This window comes from Dermacentor silvarum, unplaced genomic scaffold, assembly GCF_013339745.2.
Source record: "Dermacentor silvarum isolate Dsil-2018 unplaced genomic scaffold, BIME_Dsil_1.4 Seq4499, whole genome shotgun sequence".
Classification (NCBI taxonomy): Eukaryota; Metazoa; Arthropoda; class Arachnida; order Ixodida; family Ixodidae; genus Dermacentor; species Dermacentor silvarum.
The window spans coordinates 1-17,400 of record NW_023606253.1 but is presented as its reverse complement, the minus strand read 5'-3'; the positions used below and the strand labels follow the sequence as shown (position 1 = coordinate 17,400).

Sequence of the window (17,400 nt, the reverse complement as noted above, 5' to 3'; positions counted from 1 at the left end):
GTTAGCACTTGACACTTTGCGCGTGCGCAGGGTCTATAGTGGCGCATGTGGCATTGCAAAGAAACTGTCCACGGAAAAATGGCAAAGCCAGCTGTGCGAGGTTGGTTTGAGGAATGGCTGAAGACAGCCTTTTGTGCAGCGAATCATGTTGTTACCGTGGCACAAAGGCACGGTCTTTTGGAGGATTGGTTTTATTGGCATGAGTGCCACATTGATTACTTTGCTTGATTGGAAAGCTCGCGTCAACATTTTTGCGCAAAGCTAAGGGCGCAAACATACATATATTAGATTATTAAACAATATGAAACGGCGTCCATACAATATTAGCATTTGAAACACTATATTACTCAGAAGTAAGCAATGAAGTTCGGTAACTGCGACGCAAACCCACAGATAATATAAAGTTTAGAGAATAAAGCAAAATTTAACTTTTATTTCACATGTATGTTGATTCGTGGATTTCCGCTACCTTTTTTCTTGACTACGCATCGTCGTCATATATTCCACATTGTATCACCCCTGCAAACTTCCCTGGGAATTAAAGCGCCCGATTTCTACATTTTTCGCTTCGCGCAATGTACCGTGTTGTCAAGCTACTTGCAAATATCTTTTTTTCTCTCTTTTGATGGAGCACTCTCTGTTTCTCTTTCCTAATTTCAGGAAAAGACAGTGGCTCGGATGAACGGAAAGTAAGCACTTTTCCGAATGTGGCAGATCAGTCTTGCCATAATTCGCAAGGCGGACGAACCTTAATTAAAGCGAATATGGTCATTGACCGGGGAGTCGCAGGAAGCCGCAAAAGAAACCTGTAATTTACTTTGTAACATCTCTCAGAGAAACCCGCAAATTGACGTCGCTCGCGGCTGAATGACCACTTCGCCTTAGAAGACGTTTTCGCATACGCGTTGTTTCTTCCACGCTAATGATAAAGACAGACTGAAACATATATAAAGGTTTGTTTCTATACAGTGACAACGTTTTACATATGAAGTTAGGATAATTGTTTTCTTCGCGCGCAAGATCAAGGTTATTAAAGTATTTTTTAATTATTAGGGGATATTATCATACATTCCCCAAAAAATGCAATCAGATCAAAAGCTATAATAATTTTCCGCAAACAGAGCGGGACAGCCTAAACATTACCGTAACACCAATCACCTGAAACATATCTGGTATTTTCCCACTCTCCTTTGGAGTACTTACTGTCTATATAGATGGTATACAAAACAAAATCAATACTTTATGACTTCCTTATTTCAAAACATGATTGTGAGCACTGCTATTTATATAGAAGCGCAAGAGCGCAGTTATGTTTTTATTTATGCTTAGCGGGATTTTTCAGTAATATGTCCGTAATATAGAACAAAGTTAAAGATAACGTAGTGAAATCAACCTCATTGGGTGTTCATGAGCATGCTCTACAACTTTTCAATTTCAACGTATACCGGAAGACGAATGCTTAAGATTTTTCGTAATAAACTAATCAACTGATAATTTAGCTATTCTCACTTCTAAAATTGTCTGAGTAACCCAAGACGACTATGAATAATATAGAATCGGTTACATTGGTATACGTTTTAGTAGCCTGTTTTTAAAGTTTGCTTTTGTTTAAGTGATACACCCCGTATGTTCCTATAAACCAAAGTAGGGTGAAAATGAGCTATTAGTTCAAAGAACATGCAGCTATTCACGTGTTAAAATAAGAAAACGTAGACTTATACATGTACTGTGAAAAAAATATCAAGAAACAGCCTCGTCTATGCTCACACTTGTTGTCTTTCCAGGAAGAAACAGTGATTCAGACGAAAGGTTGAGTAAGTGAATTGTTGCACGCTAATTTTTTCGTAATGGAAAAAAGAAACTGGGAATAAAATATTGACTTAAACATCGAGAAAGTTTCGTCTCGATGACTAACATAAGAAGGAAGCAAGTAAGCAAGAAAACTTCTAAGAATAATATATGACTTCGCCTTTTGGTAATTTATACGAGGAGCAACTCAACGCACATTCAGAAGACCACAGAGAAGCGAAGGCACAGATATAAACTTTGAAGCGCGTAGACGAGATAGCCGTTTATGATCTAATCAGTACCACTGCAATCACATATGTGAATATAAACGTGTGTATTTATATATAAATAGCGCGTATATTTATTTGGTATAAAACTACTAACGGAGCGGTGACAAAGAGTCATCTAGCCTGCTTGCTTTAATCAGGTTTGCTATATATGTTTTTTTTTAATCTCACGTATTTTTTTCCCTCAAAATCTACCTTGTACCTCTACCTATGACTAAGAAATCAAACCAGGTCGTATCAATCTCTTCCCTGCACCAATACTCTAAATGTCCCTTGCTTCTCTCGACTGCTGATCGGTTGATGCTTCCGTCCGCTTTAAACCCAAGCGCTTCTGGAAGATGTACGTTACCTACTGTTCTCACTGGGTGAATCCCTTCACATTCCATTAATATGTGTTGAGTGGTCTCCGGATCTTCGCTGCAGTATACACATGCCTCATCTGGTTCCGAATATTTTCTCAGGTATGATTTGCTGCTTAGGCAACCGGCTGGAGCCTCAGTGAGGTTTCAACGGTTGGCGAGCCGTCGAGCGCGCCACCAGCTTCTCTGGCGGGGGGCGCTGGCTGTTGCGTGCTGGTCGCAGTTCTCGTCGACGATTATCCCGTCGCAATTGGGCACGTACGGCGGGAGATTTTCTACAGTCAACAGCCACTCCACATGGCCGTCGCGTGCTTCTTCGCAGCGTTGCCGGTGGCAGGTCAAGGCTCGCCGTGGCGCTCGAATCAGCAGAGCTTGACAAAAAACCGGGTGCCTCGTGCGTCTCTTGAGGTATCGTGCGCGTCTTGCACGTACGGGCAGGTCTTTGATGATGACCTTTAGTGACGCCTCCCTCAGCGCCATGTGAACGGCCGCAAATTCGACCGACTACTACGTTGACGTCGAAGGATGTGGCTCCGACGGGCCAGGAAGCATCTCCCTGCTGTGACTCGTGGACAGGTCGGGTTCCTGGAGTGGTATCGTCGACGCCTCCATGGCCCCCGGCGTTGATGAGTTTGGGAGCCACTTCGCGGACTACTGTCGACGGAAGGTGGTTTCGGTCTCTGAAAATGATTGTTTGGCGTCATATGCTGACGGAGAGTCCGAGACTCGCGATGGGAAAAATGAGTCAATCGGCGAAAGCCTTCCCGGCTGCAGCTGCAGCGGCGAGATGTTGCGGATTGCGAGCTCCACAGAGTTTGTTGTCGCAGCAGCTTAGCTGGCGTTGACTACCGTGTGAAAGTAGCTGCGGTGACATGCAGCGTGTTTAGAGGTCCTAGTGGAGCCGGTAATTTCGGTTTGTGTTGCGCCGCCCGGTGGTGGGTCGACGTAGGAGCGGTGGTCACCATGCGCTTTCCACCGTCCTTTATGGAGCCGACGGCAGCACCCGGTGAGCCGGCGTCTATGGCGCGGCAGCCTGCGGGGCTCTCTCTCAAGGCGTTACTGGGCACCAATCTTTCGTGTAGGTGTTGTATGTAACGCGCTCCGGTCGCTGAGCAGTGCGGGGTGGGCTCGTTGCAGGCGCACGCGAGAGGGCGAAAAACAGTCACCAGGGCTGCGCTCCATTCTGCTTAGCACCGGTACTTGTGACCTCCGTAGTTATCCCACTGCCTTGGCGCTACCTCGAAGCCGACCCGCTGCAACCAGCCATATGGTGTTGTCAGGCCAGGCATGGCGAGCGCCGAGCGCGTTGGCTGCTTGCACCCACAGAATGGGGTCATTCTGAAATCCGCGAAACTCCAGTACTTACGAGGCAGTCGATGGGGATAAGGCTGCTAGCCGGAAACAGGAGCTGGGCGAAACGATGCAGCCTAGCTGCTGCGACAGCAGCGAGATGGCTGCCGTGACGCCCGTCAAGCTGTCGGCTGCCCGCCCGTTGAGCCAGGGCCGGAATCCACGCACCATGAGGTGGCGTAAGTGGCAGCAGTACTCGTGCCAACCGGACAAGTGGCCAACAGAGCGTGAACGGCATCTGTTGAGCCAGGGCATCGTGGTGACCGCGGTATTCACTGTAGCCGGAAGCATGGTCACGGAAGCGTGAACAGCATCCCTTGCTGGCGGAGAAGTCGATGATGTCCCGGGGAAGAGATCCATGGCAAGGAAACTGTGGGCGGCCTTCCCTGGTCGTAGGTGACACACAGAACGGCGTGGTGCCTGCAGGAGATGTCGCGTTGCAACCACAGCGGCACAACGCCAGTCACGAAACTAACTGTTTATTGGGTGAAGCTGTGCCCAACAAAACAAGTAACACTCAGCACAAGGATTGCGGCGAGCACATTCGTCGATCGTCAAAATCTGACCAGCGGATCGAGCGCGGCTGGCTGTTATACACGACTCGTCGAAGGTCCATCATAAGCGCCGGTGCTCGCACACCTTTCAGAAAGCACAACACTACTGGCACCGCGCCTACAGTCTGATTACAAGGTTCGGCTTCAGCACAGGCAACAGACAGAATCGGGTACAATACTCGTCAATGTTCGTATGCATGCAGTAGCATCCGGCGCCCAGCAAATAACGCCTAAGATTTGGTAGCCTGTGAAAAGCGGGCACCGCAAAAAGACGAAGTACACGTGTCAGTATATATATATATATAGATGCTCACCACATCGCACCAAAGCAAAAGTGCCTCGAGCGGCCAGTCACGCGGCAATCTTGCGTGTATTGGCGGGCTTCTTTCACGATGAGCATGACACTTTTATGGCGGCGGCCACATTTCGATGGAGGCGAAATGCAAAAACGCCCGTGTGCTTGCGTTGTAGTGCACGTTAAAGATCCCCAGGTGGTCAAAATTAATCCAGGGCTCTCCACTACAGCGTGCCTCATAATCAGAACTGTTTTTTAATCAGAAGCCTCATAATCAGAAGCAGTATCGGAAGTCGTTCCTGTTGCTGTAGATATTTCTCATTCACGCTTTTAATGTAATCATTATATATATATATATATATATATATATATGTGTGTGTTTGTGTGTGTGTGCGTAATAAGGCGGACAAAGCGACAGCAAACATTACCTTGGTTCTGTACAGCTACGTGGCATTTGCATATTTTTAAAGTTTGGTGCAAGATCCGTGGGACACCCTCTCTCTCTCTATATATATATAAAGAGGGACGTTCCCACCTTTCTTTCACGAACTTAAGAAACCTGATATGCAAATGACACGAACTATGCTTTGTTACCAGCAACTCAAAGAAGGCTTCACTATTTCTGTATTGTTCATTAAATAAATGAATGATTGCCTTCAAATTGTAATATTCGACTTACTGTATGTTAGTTCTACGTTTCATAACACATTAGAAAACATCAATCGCACTTGTTCGCAATGCGCTATCTCGTCCAACTAATATACAGTGTGTCCCACGCAAGTTGTTCCAAAGACTAATTGGAATAATAATCTAATTACCTAATAATTCCTAAAGAATTACCTAGATAAACTAACTAAATAAGTCAACTAGAGGGCCCAACAAATTACCTAGACAGCAAACCAAAACTATAATCATTTAAACTAAAAACGAATTACCTTACCAAAGTAGCAAAGTTAACCAGCTAATTACCCAGGTAACTAAACTGATAATGTACCTGACTATGTTTAGGTAATATAATTCACTTACTAAATAAAATGACTAGTGAACTACCAGAACTAACTTACTGAACTAGCTAACTAAATAACAGCAAGTTATGTAACGAACTAACTAGACGGAAGTGCAAGTAGAGACAGCCGACCGAGACAGTTTGTGCGAGAAAGGTGGGAAAGAAAGGGGGGATGTGGGCCACGTCATTCATGCAACGATGCCGAATATAAGTTAAGCACGAACGCATCGCACGTGGCAATATTTTCTCAAAACATCTCATTGTATTTTCACTCTGCAAATATTCTGAAATTATTGTGGGAAAGGCGCCTTTCCTTGTGAAAGATTTGCATTATGGCGCAGCCCGGCCCTCCCAGCACGGCACATTCATGCCCTTCTAGTTACGCCAGCGCCTATGGTGCCATCTTTTGTCCCGATATGAAGTTTTAGGGGAAGTTTCGTGACCAGATGCAAAGTATAGGAGGAGCCTGGTATGCATATCTAGTGCAATGTTAAAATCTAGTTGATGCATGACTCGTTTAAGTTAGTGACGTAGCAGGAGTATCGGGTGGCAGGGGCACAGACTCGGTCATGTGCAGCTCTAAGCTGTTCGGGTAACGAGGACGAAGGTGATGCATGAGGCTTGTCGAGGGATGAATGGAGATGTCAGCTGAATGCACAGACAGACACGGCACATCATCATCAGCGTCATCATCAGCCTATATTTATGTCCACTGCAGGACGAAGGCCTCTCCCTGCGATCTCCAATTACCCCTGTATTGCGCTAGCTGATTCTTGCGCCAGCAAATTTTCTAACTTCATCACCCCTCCTAGTTTTCTGCCATCCTCGACTGCGCTTCCCTTCTCTTGGTATCAGATCTGTTACTCTAATGAACTACCGGTTATCCATCCTTACATGGCATTACATGGACTGCCCAGCTCCATTTTTTAACCTTAATGTCGACTAGAATATCGGCTATCCCTGTTAGCTCTCTGATCCACACCGCTCTCTTCCTGTCTCTTAACGTGAGGCCTAACATTTTTCGTTCCATCGCTCTTAGTGCGATCCTCAACTTGTTCTCAAGCTTCGTTAAACTACAAATTTCTGCCACATATGTTAGCACCGGTAGAATGCAATGACATCTGATGATTGATGGCTTCTACACTCCTCGTGTCACAGTGGTACATGCGCATCTTGGGGCATTTTCAAAGAATGGGCACATGTCCAGTGCCCAAGAATGAAGTAAAAAAAGTACAAGGAATATTCGAAAACTCTAATACACTGTTGAACATCATGCGCTATACTATTAGGAAGTATATGTGTTTTATAGATGCCTTCGATGCGACATTGAATGTATATACTTTATGTGGCATTCTACTGCGCAATTACGTAGCTTGCGGGTGTGCTCGCAGGCATTACTCTATCGGCAGGACTATATTAGGCGTACCAACTAACGGTAGCTACGCTGTTCAAGAACGAAAAATCCACCGACAATTACGATGCTCCCTAAAGCGAAAATTGAGCGCAGCTGTATACGTGTTTTCATTTCCGCAATATATTGACTGGCGTGGACAATATCTCGTGCTGCACATTGCAAAGGAAGCGAAGTGCGGCGCGTATGTGACGCGTGGGCGCGGTTCAGAGCAGGCGCCCCAGACAGACCTTCACTCATGCGACGCGTTGTTTCCATAAAGACGACGCGCGCTACTCGCCGCAAAGCCGGTCTTGCTGCGTTACTATACCTTTCTTCTCACGCTTTCGCCATACCCTCCTCCTGCGCTTTCCTCCTCGCGCTCTCTTCGTTATCGCTGTATTTCATCTGACGCTGCACACTGCGTTCGCTTGCATCCTTCGCTGTGTTCGATCGTTCGGTTACGGGCGACAACGTCGACGCTAGCTGTGAGAACGGGCGCCTAAGAGCTGTGCTCTAAAAATGATATAACAAGGAGCAAGATACGATTTCAAGACCTCCGGCGTTTAGTCGTTAGAGGTCTGACAATAGTCGGTTGTAAGACCTCTAACGACCCAACACCGTAGGTATTATAATTGTATCTCGACCGTCTTTTTCCAATTACTGTTTTTTTTTTGTTTAAGAGCTTGTCTAACGTTAGTTAGGACACACCGTACAGGCGACCGGTTTGGCGAGAAATGGTATTTGCGTTACCCAAATTCGGCGTCCTTAAGAGAAAGCTTCGCGTTAAAAAGCTTAAGATGCTGGGTATTTTTTAAGAGGAATGTATATTCGCGTACACACCCACGCTTCTCAATATCATCATTCGCTATTATGTGCTGCTGATCCCCTTCACTTATCGCTCTTGCATAAATGAAGGCTGGAGCTCGCCTATTTTGTGTTACCTGTTATTACTGTAAATAAGCTTTCCCGCTCAAGTTCGGAGGATTCCTTGTTATGTAGTTATGGAAAAACTAACACAGATTAGGTTAGAAAAATTTTATTCAGGTGTTTGCATCAGTCTACGGGTTACGAAAAGAAGTTTAGTACTAAAAACCTATAGTACAAATTTTTGTGGAGGAATTCAGGTTTAATTTCCTTGTTCAGTTTTATAGAACTGAAGATCAACTACGAATCACATAGGCTTATATACAGGCCTTCTCTTTATAAAAACATTGTAAAAGTAAATGTTGGCTTCTCCAAAAATTATTACTTAGCCACGTTTCCTAGTCAGAAGTCGGGTCCAAATTTTACTCTGATTCAGAAACTTTACTATTTCTATGATCATTGTGAAAGCGTGGCTTTATACGTACTGTATACTGCGTATCAATATTTCTTACAGAAATGAACAGCAGCTCGGACGAAAAGCAGCGTAAGTAAGAAAGTTGCATAAGAATTTAGGCGACGAAATTCTAAAGCAAAGTTTATTTTCCTAGTCTCCTAAATTTACCCTTAGCAGAAATAACCGTCCAGGGTGATGGCGCCGGTTTCTTGAAATAGACGATAAACTCGGGCTTCTGCACGCACACACACACACGCAGACACAGACGCGTGCACGTACCTAGCGCCATTCACTCTTAAACATTCAGCGAAGAACTCAGGTCAGGGCTTGCTGATCGCTGCTGATGATCCCCGCGACCATGACAGACGATAAAAACTTCCTGTACATGGCAGTGCGAACATCCCTTTCATGTAGGACGGCTGAAAAAACCAGCTACCGCGTCTAGAAACGCTGGTATATATTCAAATTACTGCTATTGTGGGAAGGTGCCACTTGAGGTCGTGCAACAAGGTCGAGAGGGCCATCTTGACGCGAGTACTGGATAGACTACGTACATGCGCTGTTTATAGCGAGTCGATGAGAATGCAGATGCCTTCATTTCATAAGCACTCATGACAGGATGAAGGCATGTTGGTAAATATCTCTCACACCATGTATATCGGAGACACTGACGCATTATGCTAAGCAACCAAGAAATATGAGTGAACAAGATGCGATGCCAGTCGTATTCATTGAATGATGATAGGGGGACACTGGTTCACGAGATATAGCTCAATAATAAGTTTAAAATCCAGTAGTAATGAAGCACGAAAAACGACAGCTGTATCGTCCACCCTTAGAGCCACATGTAATGTGTTATTGATAAGACATTATTGACTACGTTAGCATTACATGGATTCCTCACTGAGTTATCCTCGTGGTTAATGTAATAGACGTGTATTTCAAATAAGTACAATTTACAAACACACCAGAGCTGCCACTCGAGATTTTCAAGGAAACGCATAACTTATGAAGATAACTGCACAATATCTCATAAACTGCATTCTAAAACTTCAGCAACAGCTGTATGATGCGCTTGTAGTTTGATAATAATCGAAAGCGGGGGAGTTTTGGCACTGGTCACTTATGAAACGGCGTGTGGAACGATATACAAGGTGAATATAGTGACAGGGCACGTGTACCAAATACATCTTATCACTTACTAAAAAAAGCAGCCTGCACTAAACAACATACAAAGACTGTGAGCATGCGGCACCCGGATACGAGTCCTCCTCCTCCCTCTGGCTTAAAATAGATAAATAAAGCTGCATTTTCGTCGGAAAGGCGAATCATTCATAGCGATAGCTACCTATTAGTCAACTACATGAAGCAAGAGTTTTATCGACCACATCAATTGCAGTGAAGATTAGCTTGCTGAATAAATGAACTGCAGCGGGGTCACCTGCGCACAAGCAAATGTGAACAGATCTCACTTGGTAACCGGGAAGACTCGCTGTCACAACGCTGGCGTGATGAAGAGCGCAAACAGTTTTCTATTGCATACTGCTGCAACGCGTCTCCTGAGCATGAAATTACGATAACTTCAAGACAAGTTGCGCGGAAATACAGTGCACATTCAGCCATTAGCCTAATCAGCATGTGCAGCCAGTGCATTTGCCGGAAATTCCGTCAAAGATAGCACGCAGGTGGTTACACGCTCAGCCGCGCGGACAACCTTGCGCAGCTATGGCTTGGCTAGAGGGAAGAGGCGACGAGGATAGCACGTTGAGGCGACGAAACCATGCCATAGACAGAATTTTCCGTCTTAGAAAAAGTGAATAAGGGTCGTATTTTCTAACAATTCGCTTTTTAGTTTCACTATTTCTAGTTTAGTATACTCCAATTTAGCCCTAACGCTGTGTACTGAGTGATCACTCTCAAGGATGGCGGTATTTGAGCCACGTTCGGAGGAGTGAGAAAATATCGACACGATGAGCAATGAAATATATTTTTAGAAAAACAACAACAACCAGAACTGAGCTGGTTGCCAAGGCTGTGCAATGATTGCCAAGGCTATGCAAACCACGATGGCACATCATCTATGATGGCCGAGGACGGTGGCAGAACGTGGGTGCATGACATTGCCAGTAGAATAGCGAACACGATGAAAAGGTGTCGAAGCCAATGACACTGACGTGACGACAATGGGGTCAAACAAACGCGACGACTACGACTTGGCAATGAACATGACAGCAGAGCACCATAGTACAACTCAGAACATGATGCACCTCGCGCGTCTTAGTGTTCCAGGTGATATAATGCTTGACAATGCATATAATTTTGGGGTACGGCTCATAAAGGCACGCGCACGAGAGTTCTCCAAACTATCTGAGCTGTCTGGCTCTGTAACGATAATGAAACACTTTGCTTTAGGTCTGTATAATTTTGCGCCCGCTGTTTTCAATGGTAATGAGATAAAATACGCCACAAAAATCAATCATAATTAGCGAGTAACTAAAGCGGACGAGCACAGTAACCTTTCCATGCGTCACGAGCGAGTTCTTATATTGTTTGTCTCGTAAAGTAGGAACATATTGTAGCACCGTAATCATCCTTATTAAGCCTTTCTCGTTTTTGTCCTGCGCAGAAGTCTCCAGCGGGTCGAAAGAGAAGGAAAGTAAGTAATTTCTTCTTGAAATTTCTTTTATGGTAGTGTACCTTTCTTCTGTGTCGTGTCTTTGAAAAGAAAAGCGCGAATCCCTGATACATTAGCAACTCTATATCTAGACACCTATATCTAGAAAACCGTAAGCAGGCAGTGCAAGTAGCTGATACCAGGTCCGAGTTCCTTGAAACAACTGTAGGCATACTACCCCAAGGCTCAGTTCTTGGGCCAATATTTTTTTCATTGTACATTAACGACCTTCCTTGCGTAGTAAAAAACTTTTCAATATTTATGTACGCTGACGATACAGCTCTCATATGTGCCCAAGACTCTCCGGACCATACCTTTATTTGTGCGAATTCAGAGCTTAACGATATCCACAAATGGTTCTCTTCAAACAAACTAAGGTTAAATACACAGAAAACCAAGTATATTTTTTAATTCACCGCGCAACCTTCTGCAAGAACACTCACATACACTTACACTAAATAATTCTGCGCTAGCACGAGCGAATTCAATAAAATACCTAGGCGTTATTCTTGATTATCGTTTTACTGGAAACCTCATATCGACCAAGTCTGCAAGAAACTCAGTAAAGCTTGTTTTCTCTTGCACAAATGCCGAAACATATTTGACATACCGACATTACGAATAATTTATTTCAGTATATTTCATAGCCATTTAAATTACTGTTTAGTTACCTGGCGTCGCACATACCTAGAACCAGTTAGTGTACTCCAGAAAAGAGCAATACGCTTTATTACAAATTCAGATTATACTGCACATACCCTACCACTCTTCCGAAGCCTAAACATCATGCCGTTCACCATTTCATTGATTATAGAACTGCACTAATGTTCCATGCTAGTATTAGCACCAACTATCCAGTCTGCTCATCACAACTTTTATGTTCTCGCTACGAAAGCCGTAATAAAGTAAAGGTAAAGTAAAGTAACCTTACTCAGCAAACAAAAAAGGTTTACGCTAATAGAAAGCTTGCAGCTAATGGAGTCGCCGTGTGGAATAACCTTCCACTAGAAATAAAACAGAGTAGAAATTTCTCCTTAGCATTGAAAATACATTTTCTAAGTAATATATACCCACTTAATAAATTGCTAAGAACCCCCTCCCCCCTAAAATGTTATTCTTTTCTTTTTTCAGAACGAGTAACCATTTTCAATTGACTACCATGTATACTTGTGTTGTACGTTATTGTATTTGTGTATAAACCCTCAATGGTGTTATGCTTATTATATACGTGATACTGTTGATTGTACAATTCTAACAATATGTATGCTCATGTTGTGAAACTTGCTTATATAAATGCAGGCAACGTTTTAAATTGTATTGCAGCGTGATAATCACGTTATAATTAGTTTTCTTTAAGTATTTTAATGTTAGTAAAATATTTTTGTTTGTATCATTATTGTCTTGTTAGGTGACATGCTCTTTTTCAAAATTATACTTGAATGAATCCCAACAGCCTCTGGCTAGGGATTCAGATGCATTATTGCAATTTAATTCTTTGTAAATTGTTTCATGTTAACAAAATTCAATTCAATTCAACTGTGCGGCACTAGAGTGAGCACGATGAGGTGTACATTCACGCTAACCGTTATTAAAAGAACCAGGCGCACCGAATAAATATATTTAATTTTTTGTTGCGTATATGCTGTATGCACTACGCAACCAATCTTGTTAATATACTATGTAGGACATATAATTTTCATAATAATGTATTACGGTTTTAAGTTTCTACTCATTTCAAACAGAATTTTTTTTCCGATAAAGAAACGTCGATAATGATAAACAAGCAGTTAAAGTATGATTTGAATGCATTAGCCTTCGTATAAGGGTGGTGTTAGCGCTTTGCTTTTATTGCGGTGTCATGCTAAGTTCGGTTCCTGATTGTGTATCACAGTTCGTTCAATATAGTGCACCACGTGTTTGCGTTATCACACCAGTTCAATAATTATTTCTTTCTTTTAGCATCATGGCTGAAAGCGTAAGTATTCATTGCCAAGTATGGTAGTGCAGTGTGAATAACTACGAGTACTTCCTTTTTTATTTCCTCTGGGCAATCTTTGCGATGGCCTTGAGCAGACTTCGTCATTAGTTTGACGTGCAATATAATTTACTTGTACGCTGCTTTTGTAGTAAGCCCTCTTGCTCATGTGTTTGTCCTTAGTCAGTTTCGCCAAATGCCATCTCTTATTTGAGCCCTCAGTTTATAGCGATGTTCATATAGGCCATCGTTACAAAGGGAATAAGTATTGCTCTACAAATCTCGTTTTGTACATTTGAAACGGTGGCCTGCTGAGGCAAAGTAACTATCAAGGAAACCAAATTTTTATAACCATGCAGGTTAAACGTGCCAAAGATGTTCCCAAATTGGTTGTTATTGATATAAAACACTAATTTACAACAATTATTTTCCAGGACGTACAATCGGTTACTTTCAATACTTATTCAGTTATGAAGTGTCAATTGGGCGACCACCCAGAGAGGGCATTCACCAATCTATTGTACGCACTTATCAGCGCTGCGGTTTAAGTGCCAGTTTCTAAAATAGACAGAGAAAAGAAGCCAGACATTGTGTCCCCATCAATTCAGATACGTTTTTTTTTTTCAAAAGTACATCGCTAAACAATACCTACTTAAGATTACCTTTTCGTTTTCCTCTTAAAAGTTTATAGTCAAACGTTGAAGTACGTAAATATTGATTTAATTTGCTTTTAGGTCTTACACAGTAAGCGCTGTAGCCGAAGAAAAATGATCATGACCAGTCCTTTTTACCTTTTTTGAAAGAGGGATAAACCAATTTTTGAAACGTTCTAAATTATTATGCCTTTAAACTCCTGCGAATTAAGTGATTTGTGTGAGTACTCGCCATACAGATAATCATTGCATTTTTAAGTATACTTGCTGGTCTTTAGTGGTTTTCACTTCTTCAGTGCTTGCGCAAATGACTACAATATTTGACTTATACTGACCCGATAAAGGTTCTTATTAGCTCTCTTAAACAGCGCAAGTACAGAAATTGGTGGGAAAATTATGCTTATCGAAGTGTGATGACTGAATATCGAATTTTGGAATTTAAGAGCAGAAGATCTAAAGATCTGGTACGCCGCATGGCCAAATTTTAGGTGGTGTGTCGATATATTAGAAAGGAAATAAATAAATTGCAATTTCTGCATCTCGGACGCAGGGCCAAGTACTCTCCACTTCAGGTGTACACGCATTAATTTTCACCTCTCATATATTTAAACCCGCCATCTTCTGGTTTCGTGTAACTTGCAAAACTGCATTGATCTTCACGTCTTTTGAGGTGTCGATCAAACATGTCCTGCTGTCGCATTATTCGCCGTATTTGCATGACAATTATCTTTTTCAATGTATATTTCTAATTCGTTAGATCACACTTCTAACTCGCCAAGTGCGCTTCCACGCTGTCTTTTTTATACTTGATTACATCGTCTATTTTCTCTTGTGGCATACAGAATTATGGAAGACCAAAAGATGCACGGAATGATCGTGGCAGTCGGCATTGGACTGGCTGTCCTCGTAGCCTTCATCACGTTCACTCTATTCACGTCACCGCCACGTGAAGTGGACTGCCGCAGAGAGAGCCCCTCTTGCTCCTTTGAGTCAGACATTTTCCACAGTATATTAATACGTGAAACCTCAATGAAAAATATTTATAGGAAATCACAGCACATGGTAACTAGAACACTTTCCTAAGCAAGTGCTTAATATGTTGATCGAGACAATCTATGCTCGAAGCCGAGGGGTGACGTCTGACAGCGTTGGCACACGCAGACTGAAGGCAGTGTGATGACAAAATTTTATAGCAGAAGCAAAAGAACTTGCAACTGTATTACTTGGACAGATCACAATGTATATTAGGCATTGCTTTCTAACAGCATAAACATTTACGGAGGAAATAAAAAGCAAATAGCGCGTATGAACACAAAAAACGCTGTTCTTTTTGCACCCCCAAACTTCATAGTGAAATAGTTACACCGCTAATGTGATATCATGAAATTTGGGGAGCTTCGCTCGTTAGTTAATGCGCAAACGCAAAATATGCGCGTGGCCTATGCAATACAAGAAGGACCGGTGCATGCGCTCAGAAACACATCATGCTACAGCCGGTCTCGCATATCGCACTCTTTTCATGACAGGCTGCGCCAACAAGTGGCGCTTTCGAGAAGTCCGCTCGTTGCCTCCGAAACGAGATGTGTAGCGCGCCCGTGCGTGCGAATGGTGTCAATTGATTTCTCGCTGGCCGCAGACCCAGTGGCACATATTCAGTGACGCATACTGGCGAAAGGTTCATTGCACAGCGGTACATAGCCAGTGGATTCATGGTGCAGCTCGCTAAACCGTTGGTGGGAAAGACATTCATTCAAAATAGCTACATATCCGGTGCCACTGCGACGCAGCTTGCTAAAACGACGCGCTGGTCTTCTTGTGCAACCCGAGTGAATCGGGTTCGATCCTACCCAGCACCAGTATATATTTCAGCGGTTTTCTGATGATGGCTGGTCCAAATCAGCCATCGCGAAATCGGTTGATGAGAATGCATCTGGACAACTCTCTCTGCTGCACTGCTGCTCCTGCGCGTTACTTCCTGTCACGGCTGTACCCGTTCGCCGTAGGCGCAATATCGATCGACGGGGTATACAAGCCGGTTGGTCGTTCCGTACTCAAGCGAACACAGTGAAAGAGTCAGAGTCGGGAGTAAACAAAAAAAACAAGATATTTATCGACTGATAACGATACACAAATTACCAGAAAATAATAAGAAAAATGACACAAGAAAACTAACCCATCTCAACTTAATATAGCACAATGATGACGACAAATAAATATGACGAGCAATTTAACAGTAGATGTAAAAATAAAACAGTGTGAGGATCAAATACACAAGAATACACTTAACAGTAAATGAATAAAAAAAAGTTCAAAAGAAAGCAAACGATGTCATACGCGTGGCCGGGCAGCAGCAGCAGTTCTATAAACCGTGAAGTCGGCGCGCAGAGCTTACCCGAAGAACGCTGGCGGGCCGATCTTGTCGAGGTGGATGCGATTGCTGGGCTGGGCTTCCCGGGAGTCTAGATCTGACGACTTCCCTCAAGCAGGTTGAGCTAACTTGAGGCGAACTACCCTGAGCTTCGTTGCAGACGTTGGTTTGACGTCTCGTACGTCAACTAGTTTCTTGGAGTTCCGACGCGGCTAGAGGCCCAGGTGATACTGGACGGCACTAGCCCCCGACGGCTTCTCAGCAGCTCATAGGTTCAGCTTCTAGACTACAGTAGGGCCCAAAACCTACTCTTAAATAGCCTCTCATGTCCCTATAATTTCCCTATGTATGGGAACTGTAGGTATGCAGAGTTCACCTAATTATTTCATGACTCCTCCCAAAACTCTTGGCCGGGCCGCTTTCAATCAGGGGCGAAGCAACGGTAGATTCCCCTCTCTCCAAGGTCGAGCCCCCGCACTGCACCACACGGACGCACGCGCACACACCCGGGTCCGTTAATCGGCGTGTCGCTTTCTCGAAACTATATGCCGCGTCGTGGGACCACGACGTTTTTTTTGACGCCCGTTAATCGGCGTGTCGCTTTCTCGAAACTATATGACGCACCGTGAGAACACGACGTTTTTGGCGGCCGTTAATCGGCGTGTCGATACCTCGAGAAACTATGTCGCTCCGTGACACTTCCCCACTGTACACGCTGCGCCGTCTATTGGCGCCACCGCAATGTCCGCACTTGGCGCGAGTTACATTCCACCATGCATCGGAAAAAAAAAAGATTATTTGTTGTCATTATAGAGCTGCATATTCCCAGTGGTACATGCATGGGTAGACAAGTGTGTACCCAGGTGTGTGCAAAGTATATTTTCAATAAACATATTTTCCGCCAATGCTTTAGGGAGCAGCGCTATGCAGCTCACTGTGTATGTGCCACTTTTTAATGAAGATCTCCGAAACTTGGGTCAATGAGTACATGCCACTGGGTGTGCGGCAAGCGATGGAACATCTCTCAGCGTTCGGAGACCCCAGCGCTGCACGATTCTAGCCTCGGAGGCCACACGCCAGCTTCTCAGCAGTGCCACCAGATGGTCACCTGGTACGGCGTGTCGAGAAAGAAGCGCGAGAGAGGAGCCCGGTTGCCGCATTACGCGTTACTCAGCGGTCGCACGCACCGGTGCAACATGCACCCGGGAGGCCACGTGCAGGTTTCGTGGTGGTTCGGCAAAATTGCGCCGAGTATCCTTAGGGACGCCCGAAAGAGGAGTCCCGCTACAGTAGACGCCTAATACTTAACTCGTGTAGACTGTGGCAGTACGTTGTCGCTACATTGATTCAATACTAACGCATAACTTTGGAAGTCATCGT

General features: G+C 44.0%; 1 long non-coding RNA gene across 1 annotated transcript; it reads left to right on the top strand.

The window, feature by feature from the left end:
- Window positions 1-1,784: 1,784 nt before the first annotated feature.
- LOC119435103 (uncharacterized) lies at window positions 1,785-14,603 on the top strand. The gene is made up of 5 exons (XR_005188757.2): window positions 1,785-1,814; window positions 8,411-8,440; window positions 10,977-11,006; window positions 12,984-12,999; window positions 14,495-14,603. It is a non-coding gene; the product is annotated as an uncharacterized LOC119435103 (long non-coding RNA).
- Window positions 14,604-17,400: the final 2,797 nt, after the last annotated feature.